This window comes from Mus pahari, chromosome 2 (genome assembly GCF_900095145.1).
Source record: "Mus pahari chromosome 2, PAHARI_EIJ_v1.1, whole genome shotgun sequence".
Classification (NCBI taxonomy): domain Eukaryota; kingdom Metazoa; phylum Chordata; class Mammalia; order Rodentia; family Muridae; genus Mus; species Mus pahari.
In genome coordinates this window covers 146,405,644-146,416,080 of record NC_034591.1, presented here as the reverse complement: position 1 = coordinate 146,416,080, position 10,437 = coordinate 146,405,644, and the positions used below count along the sequence as shown (strand labels likewise).

The following is a 10,437-nucleotide window of genomic DNA, read 5'->3' as shown; positions in this document are numbered from 1 at the left end:
GGAGTGGGTGGGTAGGGGAACAGAGGTGGGGGGAGGGGTATGGGAAACTTTCGGGATAGCATTTGAAATGTAAATAAAGAAAATAATAATAAAAAAGGAAAAAAAAAAGAATATATACTTTAAGCTAAATATTTGGCACCTGATAACAGGAAGCTTCTCTGTAGTATGAATTAATACTACATACATTATTTTCATTTCAGGGTATGCTATATTTACTACTTTTACTTGACAAAGTGAACAACACTGATAGCAAGAACTCACTCATCCACAAAAAAGTACACACACACACACACACACACACACACACACACACACACACAGTATCTTCCATAGACCCTAGGATGGTTCAGTGTTTAATACAGTTTGCTTTCATAAGAACCAGAGTCAGAACCCCTTTGGTAGCTCACAACTTCCTGTAACTCCAGGTCCAAGGGATCTGACACCTTCTAGCTTCCAGAGGCACCTGCACACATATGGACTGACCCCTCAAACTAAGAAAAAGGGGGTCTTCCAGGTGGTTAATCACTTCACTTCATGTAAGGGCCATTCTTTTCTCAGGATGCTTTTCCCTTCTGTACATGACACAGACTCAGCAACTGCCAATGTGTTATTGTCATTTTAATCTGAGAAGTTTTGAGATTTTCAATGAAACCTGACTATCTTAATGAGGGTTTTATTGCTACTAAGAGACACCAGGACCATAGCATCTCTTATAAAGGAAACCATTTAACTGGGGCTGGCTTACAGTCTCAGAAGGTAGTCCATTATCATCGTAGAGGAAAATAACCGTGTGTGGACAGACAAGGTACTGGAGAAGGAGCAACAGAAACAATGTGTGCCAGACTCTGTCACACTGGGTGTGGCTTGAAGTTAGGAGACCTCAAAGCCCACCTTCACAGTGACACACTTCCTCCAACAGGGCCACACCTCCCGATACTGCCACTTCTTATTGGCCAAGCATTCAAACACGAGTCTATGGGGGCCATTCCTAGTCTAACCACCAAGCTCACTTTCATATATTCCTCCCATCTTCTCTCTTCCCCCCTTCTGTTCTTTTCTCTTCTCTTTCTCGATGGTTGGAGATTGAATTTCAGGGTAAATCATGCTAGGTAAATCTTTGCATCATCTTCCCAACTTACATATAGCTCATTAAATAATCTAGGGACCAGGTGCTCCTGAAAAGCTATATTTTATCTTTATTGTAGCTTAACCTATTTCTCTTCTGTTGATAAGAAAAATATGCCTCTGATATATTCCTAGGATGGGTGTCCTTAGGGTAACTGATGCTTGCTGCTGTGTTAATGTGGGGCCAGGAAGCTGTGGGATGGAGAGGAACAGGCCTGGATGAGTGGGGCTGATGTGTGCCCAAATCCTGGAAATCTCATCCTGAGGTGGGCAGGGGCAGGATTCCTCCACTGCCCACTTTGCCCTAGGCCTCTATGTCCTGGTAAATGTGTGCCCCCCTACCCTTGCCTCACCAGAGAATATCACACAGCCAGTAGCTAGGTTAAATTTCCTTTCCCCTTATAAGGTCATGCCCAGCAGCACCTGGAATTTCTGCTCACGAAAATGAGGCATCCCTAGGACCCTGGCCCCAGCCAGTAATGTCCACTGACTCCAAGAGCCCCTACTCATCCCACAAAGGTTCGATTAGCCTTTGGTTCCCCCAATAAACTGAACCAGTGTTCTGAAGCTGTTCCCCGGTCTGTGTTTTCTTTATCTGTGCACTCACAACTGACCAAGATCCTGTCTGTACTCACCCGACCCGGCTAAGCTTCCCTCCCTCCAGTCCAGCTCACTGTGCAGTGGGCCTGGCTACCCAGAAGAGAGAAGTAGACTCAGGACAGCATCCTAACAACCTTAAGTTCCAGTGGCTTAGTAGAAGACATTTCTTCTTGCCAATGTGTTGGGTTGGGTGCTTTTCCCCAGGCATGTTCTTCCCAGTGGCTACTCAGGAATAAAGTTTCCTTCATGCTGTGGCTCTGTCTCCTTTAAAATGTGGTTTCAGTCTTAGCTGTTATGCAGCCAGTACACGGGACCACTACGGGACCATTTTCCTTCAGATAAGGAGTACACATTCCTTTTGCTAATGATATAGAAGTAAGTGCTACTTACAACATCTTCATGGGGCTGGGAGAATTGTGTAAATTCAGACAAACAAACAAACAAACAACAACAAAAACCCAAAACCTAGGTTAGATAAGCCTCTGCCACAATTCCAAGGCACAAACTGCAAAGAAAAGGACCTAATTTCAATCATGCTCTTTCTGCTTTCCTATTCATGCTGCCTTGTTAGTACAAGAAGGTGAGGGCCCACAAGCACAGCAGCCCACAGTAAGTGCACAGCCACGGGAACACAGAATCTGAGCTCATGCTTAATTCTTCATAAATTATATGATTCTTACTTCATGAAGGATTTTCTAATGCTGTGTTTATAGAAATGACATATAACAGGTGGCATTCTAGTAAGGTAAATTTTAGAATTTCCCAAGGATTATTGAATTCTTTCTCAGAAAAAAAAATATATATAAACATATATGTATGTGTATATGTGTCACAAATATATATGACACTAGAAAATAAAGTAAGTGAAAATTTGATGAGACAATGGGATATGAAAGGAAAAATACATTGAAGTCAAAACTGGTATAAAGCACTCTGTGTGAAATATGAAACACTGTAAATAGTAAGGTGGGGTAAGAATTCAGTGAGATATACAGCAGATGTACTTCTAAGTTAGAAACATCGTGTCAAAGAGAGAAAATTAGTTGCCTCAAAACCTCATACAACTGCACTTTATGCTTACTCCAGAAGGGAATATAAGCCAGGGATTTCTGACATTATCTATCCTCCACACAAATCGATACTGTGTGACTATTATGTGCCATGCATTATTATCTTATGTTCTGGGGAAGTATCTATGAGCAAGATAAAACTGTTATGGAGTTATGGAACAGAGAGGATGAATTACGAAGAATTGTTAGTATGTCTGGGACTAGTGAGTCCCGAAAGAGAGGAAGCCTGATAAGAGTGATGGATGTACCAAGATGGGATGGTGTGGGTTGTCAGGGAAGACATTGCTGCAAAAGTGACATCTGAGCTAAGACCACAAAAGTGAGGGGGTTCAGTACGTAACCCCCTCTCCCCCAGTGCTCCAGGAGCATCAAACCACAAATGCGCTTGTCTGGCCATGTTTAAGTTCTTTAGAAAATTATTCTTTCACAATTTCAGATGGACGTACTGTGTTATGATTGTACCCCCACTATCTCTTGTCCCCTTTCTATTTCTTCTTCCCAATAAATTCTGGCCTTACTTAATGTCTCTTGTGGTGTGTGTGTGTGTGTTACCCAATGACTGTCACTTGGGTTGCTCAAAAGAAGGTGATGAGGGGTGATTTACAGGAGTACTGGTGCCTTAACTAATAGTTATACTGGTGAAAAAAAGGTCCCTCGCTCTTCTAGAAACTGTTAACTGCCTATAGCTTGTCAGATGTGGTTGGGATCTTGTAATCCCCTCTCCAGTTCATGGTGGAATGTTGATGGCTTATACACTTACAGATTCTGTGAATTTTACAGAAAAAGATGTTACACAAAACCAAAACTGGCCTCTGAACTTCTGATCCTCCTGCCTCCATCTCCCAAGGGTTGGCATTACAAGTGTGCGCCACGTGACCCCCTCGCCCACCCACACACTCCTACTCCAGATTTCCCTTGTTATTTACTTCTTTGGTGTTTGGCTCCTTTTCCAGGAGAATTTAATGGACATTAGTAGGTTAATCTCTTGAGATATCTCTGATTCTTTTTTCACGCAAACATCCACGGATGTAAACATTTCTCTTAGAACTCCTTTTCTAACCCAAGGTTCTGGTAAGTTGTTCTTTTATTTTCATTTGATTCTAGGAATTTTAAATTTTCATCCTGTTCTTGTTTTGTTTTGTTTCCATGATCCATTGGCCATTTAAGAACGTGGTGCTCCGTCTGCACATATTTATAAAGTGTTCGTGTTTTTGCTTCTTGTTGACATTTCTCACGTTTGCTCGCCATGCTTTGATAAGGTACATGAATTGTTTTGATTCTTTTTAAACATTTTATTTTGAAAACATTTTTTAATTACATTTATTTATTTTCTCATTTATGTATTTGTGTATGTATGCATGAGAGACCGAGAAAAAGTGTGTGTGTGTGTGTGTGTGTGTGTGTGTGTGTGTGTGTATGTGTGTGTGCAGGGTAGGTATGCATGTGGAGGATGTGGATGTCAGAGCACAATTGTGGGAGTCATTCCTCTCCTTCAGTATGGGAGATGAGACCAAACTCCAGTTATCTGTCTTGGCAGCAAGCATTGCTCACCGAATGAACCTCTTTGATCTATTGCTTTGGTTAAGACATAGTTTATTTTTGTTTGTTTGTCTAGAATTGCATAACAGTCAAACACGTAAATGCTAGGTGTGACTTTGCTCTCCTATAATACCAATACTCAGGATGCTGAGGCAGGAGGATCACAAGAATATGCCAGGCCAGCATAAGTTTCCAGTGACTTCAAGATCGCTCACAGTGAAACTGTCAGCATAACTAGAAATCATCTGGGTTTTGGATGAGGCGCCCGCAGAAACACTCCGGTCTGGGTTCGTACTGAAGGGTGTGAATATCCTAAAAGGGAAAAGGCTGCGAAAGGAAAATGGATACCCTGACAAATTCACTGACCAGGGCTCCTTTTTTATTAATCGGACTTTGCTTAAGTACAAGGAAAGATTCCCAGCCTGCCCTTGAGTCCCCTTGAAGATGCCGGGGCGGTCCAATTGTAGGTGGGTCTGAGGATCGAGGCAGAGACGACTTAGGCGGGTCCAAGGATTGAGGTGGTCTGAACGATAGTAGGCGGTCCGAGGATGCTCCATTCTGGGAGATCTGGGGAGGCCCTCTCGGTAGCAGCTCTGGTATGCCTGCAGGGGGCACAATATAATGTTTAGACGGAGAGTGATTAGTGGAGTTGGGAGACCCCAACAGCAGCCTAAGGTTAGTGACATCTCCCAAAAGCATTTTTTCCCAGACTGAAAATGGACACCAGTCAACGGTTAAGAGAACTTTTGATGAATACAGGGATCCAGGACAAGGGTAATTCTTCTTGCCAGAAAGCAGGACAGGTGAACCAATAAAGTACACAGAAGAGTTTGTAGCGAGCCCCTGCTTTATTCAGGCTAGCTGAAAGCCTGTCATCTGCCAAGGATCACGTGACACTCCACCTCATCAGGCCGATAGAAGAAGAAATAAACACATTTTATGTCTGTTGATGTAATCTTGCAGTCAGTTAAAGGCTGTTGCGTGTGAACCCAAATGTCAGGATGGGTGTATGAGACAGAAGACGAGAGCCAACTAAATCTACTGCTATGAACTTACCTTTCTAGCTCTTTTTGATGTTGGGCCAGGAAGGCACAGCTATTTGTCATTTCCGTCACCTATTTGACAGAATCAGCCAGATTAGAGCTGCTTTACTGGTTCATTTTCAACCAAATAGCAAGCATTCTGAGTTCTGTTTGCTGAGCTGTCTTGAAAGCATTAAGCAGTCCCAGTGAGAATCTTACTCCCTTTCCAGTTTCCTAACCTCTGGCTTACCCAAAAACCCTCTCCCAAGAGAAAACTAGGGCTGGGGGTGTAATTTAGTGGTAAAGGACTTTCTAGTCTATGTGAGGTCCTAGCTTTGATCTATCTGACCGAAAGAAAACATGAAAGGACTCCACCTGTTACTGCCTTTCCAGCTTTGAAGGTGGAAGAAAAAGTTATGGAGTAAGCGGTCTGGTAGCAATTCCTCAGCCCCGAGAAAGCCCAAAAAGCGTTGGAAGCTAACCCAGTAGTGATGCTCCACTGTGGATAATGACTACAGTAACCAGGAGTTTGGGCCAAACCAAGGAGTCTGGGAAATGTCTTAGATGTTGGAAAAACAAGGAAACCGATCTTTTCCCAGATTCCCCAGAAAGGAATATATGCAGTCATTTTAGTACAAGGAGACCTTTGTTGAAAATTCAGCATGCATAGCTATGTTAGCCAAGCAACTTCATTTGTGTAATTTGTTAAATAAGCAATAGAAAGCTAACGTATGACTGAGATGACAGATCTTAAAGCTAACATAATTCACATAAGGACCTTTACCTATGACCAACATTCTCTGAGTTACACCAACCCAGTGTTAACACAAGGTCGCACTGAGAACAACAGCCTGTATTTACTTCCTTGTTTTTAGCTGATCATACAATACTTTTTTTAAAAAACTTATAAACTTTTCCCTCTAGGACCCCAAGAATCCTCAGTATGGTAAGGGACCTCATAAACCCCAGCCCATCTTCTCCTATCTGGGTCCCACAGTTTCGATCGCCTGGCTTAAATTTCCTCAGTACCAGGGGAAATTGCTTAAGGTACTGGGCACCACTGCAGAGATTCCAGATCTAACCACAGCTCCATCAGAGCTTCTCTGGCGATCTTATGTTGCCAGGAAAACATTTCAGGGAAAGCTTGGGGCATGGATAGGCGTTGCAGTCTCTTTGGGGGCTCCTTGCTTTCAGATAAAATAAGAAGAATCGTTTGACTCACTTGATGTTAAATGTCTTTGAAACAGTTTCAAAGCAGTGTGCCTCAGGATTGAACATCTTTTAGGTTTTAAAAACGCCCTTTTTGATAAAATAACTCTACCAGTTGAATTATAATTCCCATCTATGCTTCAACTGTACATCAAGAGGGTTTAGACAAAGGAGTGTACCATATCTCCACTTTCCCACACACCTTTCCCCAAAAGGAAAGAGGCTCCAGAAAATAATGAGTTTCCAAAGCTTAGTACTAAATATTTGATGACGTACTTTTAGAAGTTTCTTTTGTATTTATTATTCTTAGGTTTCTTGGTGTCATGGTGGCGGTTCGTTTGGTCTTGTAGCAAGCACCTGGCAAAGCCTTTGGGTAGAACCATGCCTGGAGTCTTCCAGACAATTGCAAATTCCCAGGGAAACGGCTGCTGCAGTCTGCCAGGCGGTGGCGCTGTTGGCCTTCACTATGACTCTGAGTCTCCATGAACAGACTTTTCTCTTGCACTGTTCATTCACCTCGCAATCGAAAATGAGCGCTGTCGCTTGGCAACAAGTCCAAGTTTTACAGTTTCGGCCGAGGTTTCCTGCTGGCTGCTGTGTGGTTGAGTTCCGGAAACCTCAGAGCCCGCAGATTTCCCTTTGTGGGGCGCTCCTCCTTCATCCTCTGAGGGCAGCCACGCCCCACTGGGGGAAGTTGAGACTGGAAAGCCTTTCCTTGAAGCTGGCACACCTTGCTGTGCCTCACCTGTCTCTTCCAGTCCCCTGACTCGCCAGCTCCATCTGAAACCAGTGACCGGAGGAGGGACAAGGTACCAGCTGGCTTCTGCGGTCAGAGGGAGGGAGAGGCACAGAGGGTGAATCTGGGTGGTTTGAAGTTTGGGGAGAATGGAAAGGGAGAGGGGAGCTAGAGGTGGAATGGCCAGGCTGGCTGTATGAGAACCAAGTTGAGTTGCTGGAATTTCTTTGGAGCAAGTGTCTTGTGGCTTTTGACTTCTGGCTTTTTATGACATGAAAACTTCAGTTTTGACAAAGAGAACAGTAAGATGAGATTCTCTGAGAAGGAACAGACGGGACTGGAGAGTATAAAAAGAACGAGGGCACATTGCTTATCAGGGGGTCTGGATTGGGCACCTTGGCTTCAGCACGCTCAGTCTCAGAATTAGGTATTCAGATTACAGTTACTGCACAAGGCCGTGGCTACTCGAAATGAGATAATATTTGGTATTATATCATATTTCAAAACTGCATGCTGTCCTTTGTTGGGCCAGACCTTTTTTTCCTCTCAGTTCCTTGATCTTTCTGTCTCTGTCTCTGTCTCTGTCTCTGTCTCTGTCTCTGTTTCTCCTGCCCGCCCCCTACCGTCCTTCCCCTCCTTCCCCCTCCCTCCCTCCTTCACTCCTCCTCTCTCTCTCATTTGTATTACTTCCTTCTGTAAAGATTCTTCTCCCCATGTGAGTTTCTTCTGTATATAAGACCATGTCTTTCCCCGACTATTTAGTAAGAGCCATCAGTGGATGTAGGAAAAAAGCCAGGGGCTGCTGGCACACTTCAGTGGATCTGGATGGACACTGGATTTTGCTAACTGCCTGATTTATCATCTTGCCTCCATCAGTATCTCCACTCACAGTCACGAGACTGATCCTTTTACTGAGACATCACAAAGAATTTGTGCCACTGCAAATTACAACCAAGTCCCCTTCCCCAAAGTCAGGGTTTGCACAACCAAAACTCTAGTTTCAAGTTATAGAAACACCAACTGCTAAGTACATATGTCTTCAGGACTGTCTTTATATTATAATGCCCCTCCCCACCTATATTTGTCTGTCTTTGCCTTTCATTTATTTTGTAAGTAGATCAGTCATATTAGCTAACACCAACCCTACTTACCTCATCTTTTGAAAGATTCTGTCTCTAAATAATGTCAAATTTGAGGACAGGAGGTGCTACATTATCAAATATGAATGGAGGAGGGAATCACAATTCAACCCATGACAATAGTTTAGTCTTTTATATATGTGCTCAGCTACGTTCCATTAAACGTGTGTTAGAGATAGTCAGGACCTCTTGTGAGCTGCTCAGCTGTCTCCTACAGCGTCATCCTCCCACCTTTCGCATGCACCTCTCCCTGTGGTCTCAACAACAACGTGACAGTGCTCTGAAGTTGCATGGTCTGTGATTCTACACTTCTGCTTTGTTATGCTGTGAGATCTCACCTGTGCTTCGACTACTGTAACCAATGGACACGCATCCACACACACACACACAATACAAAAGTGATGGCATAAAACACACATTCAAGCATGAGTAGGATGATCTCTTTTCCTGGAGACTCTAAAGGAAAATCAGTTCCCTGTCTTTCTACAGGGTTTGTACGGGGTTTGGGTCGTCCAACTGACTTTGTGGCCCAGTCAGGTCTTGAACCTTCTATGTTCATGCCTCAGCTTCCAGAGTAACTGTTAGTATACGCAGAGATCATTGCTTTGCTTGCTGTGTATAACAAGGAAGTTTAAATCATTTAAATCATTTTTAAAGAGAAAACAGCTTTCCCAAAGACAGAATGAAAAAAAATATGTGTACACTGGGCAGCAGCTGGGTGCCATGGTACTTTCTGTCTAATACTGTTTAAAGAAACTCTTTGGGATGGAGAAATGGATCAGTAGATAAGATACTTGTTACATATCCTGACAAGCCAAGATGAACCCCAAAACCCATGTGAAGGTAGAAGGAGAGAACCAAGGCCCAAATGGTACCCTCTGAGCTGTACACAATGAGTGTGGTATATGCATGTATGCACCTGCAGACATCGGCTCACACACACACACACACTCACACACACACACACACACACACACACACACACACACACACACACATATATATATCCAAGATAAATGAAAAGAACACTTTTTTTTTGTCATTACAGTTTGACATGCTCAATCACTTTCTCTAGCGATTTTCTTATAAGAATGACTTGCAGACCCAGGGATACATGCATAGACAAATTGACCTATTCAGTAAGCCTCGGTTCTGGGGATACAGTCATGAAAAGTGTAACCCAGCACCTACGCCTTTGTGCTCATGAACGTTTCTTTTGCTCCTGTACTCTTGTCACCTCAGATCGGTCCTCAGCAGTGCAAGTTTAGCTGGTCTTGGTTCCCGCATGCTCCCTGTATCTACATCTGTCCGTGCTGATGCAGGGCGCAGAGAGTCGGACTGTGATGCCCTGTAGGAAATGGATGTGGGTGGGAGTGAACAGATAATAATAGGAAACTTGGATTCAGTATGGGCTAGTGGCGTGGGTGCTGAATGCTCTCTATTCGTTAGCTCATGCCTTGGACACAGTTTCCAAATGGGGAAAATTAGAGAAGAAATGAATTCTCTGACAGTAAAGCTGCCAGGTGCTGAAACTACTGAGAGTCCTGTCTTGAGTCCAGGTCCTGAGTTTATTTTATTTTTGTTTATATGTTATTGTTCTGGGGATTTTTTTTCTAGTTGTTTTTGGATTTTTGTTGTTATTTGTTTTGAGACAGGGTGTCACATATCTCTGGCAGTTCTGAAATTACTGTGTAGCCAAAGATGAGCTTGAACTTCCTGTCCTCCTTCCTCTACCTCCCCAAGGGCTGGAATTCAAATGTGAACCACCATGCCTCTGTCTGAGATTTGTTTTAAGTATTATCACTCTATGATCAAAGAAAAAAAGCATATGGCTCTCTGTCTCTGATTGTTTTGTTACAGTTTTTCTTCTTAGAAAGGAAAGGTGGGTATAGATATAGAAATACCTAAGGATACGTCCATGTTTAAAAACTGGAATCTTTTTTTATTATTATTTTCTCTATTTACATTTCAAATGCTATCCCGAAAGTTCCTTATAC

At 43.1% G+C, this 10,437-nt stretch overlaps 1 protein-coding gene across 1 annotated transcript in view; it reads left to right on the top strand.

Moving 5' to 3' along the window:
- Positions 1 to 7,339: 7,339 nt before the first annotated feature.
- Positions 7,340 to 10,437, top strand: part of Styk1 (serine/threonine/tyrosine kinase 1) — a 49,683-nt gene continuing 46,585 nt past the window's right edge. Inside the window, exon 1 of the mRNA XM_021191504.2 lies at positions 7,340 to 7,374. The gene's annotated coding sequence lies outside the window, so the exon portion shown is untranslated. The remainder of the gene's footprint in view (positions 7,375 to 10,437) is intronic.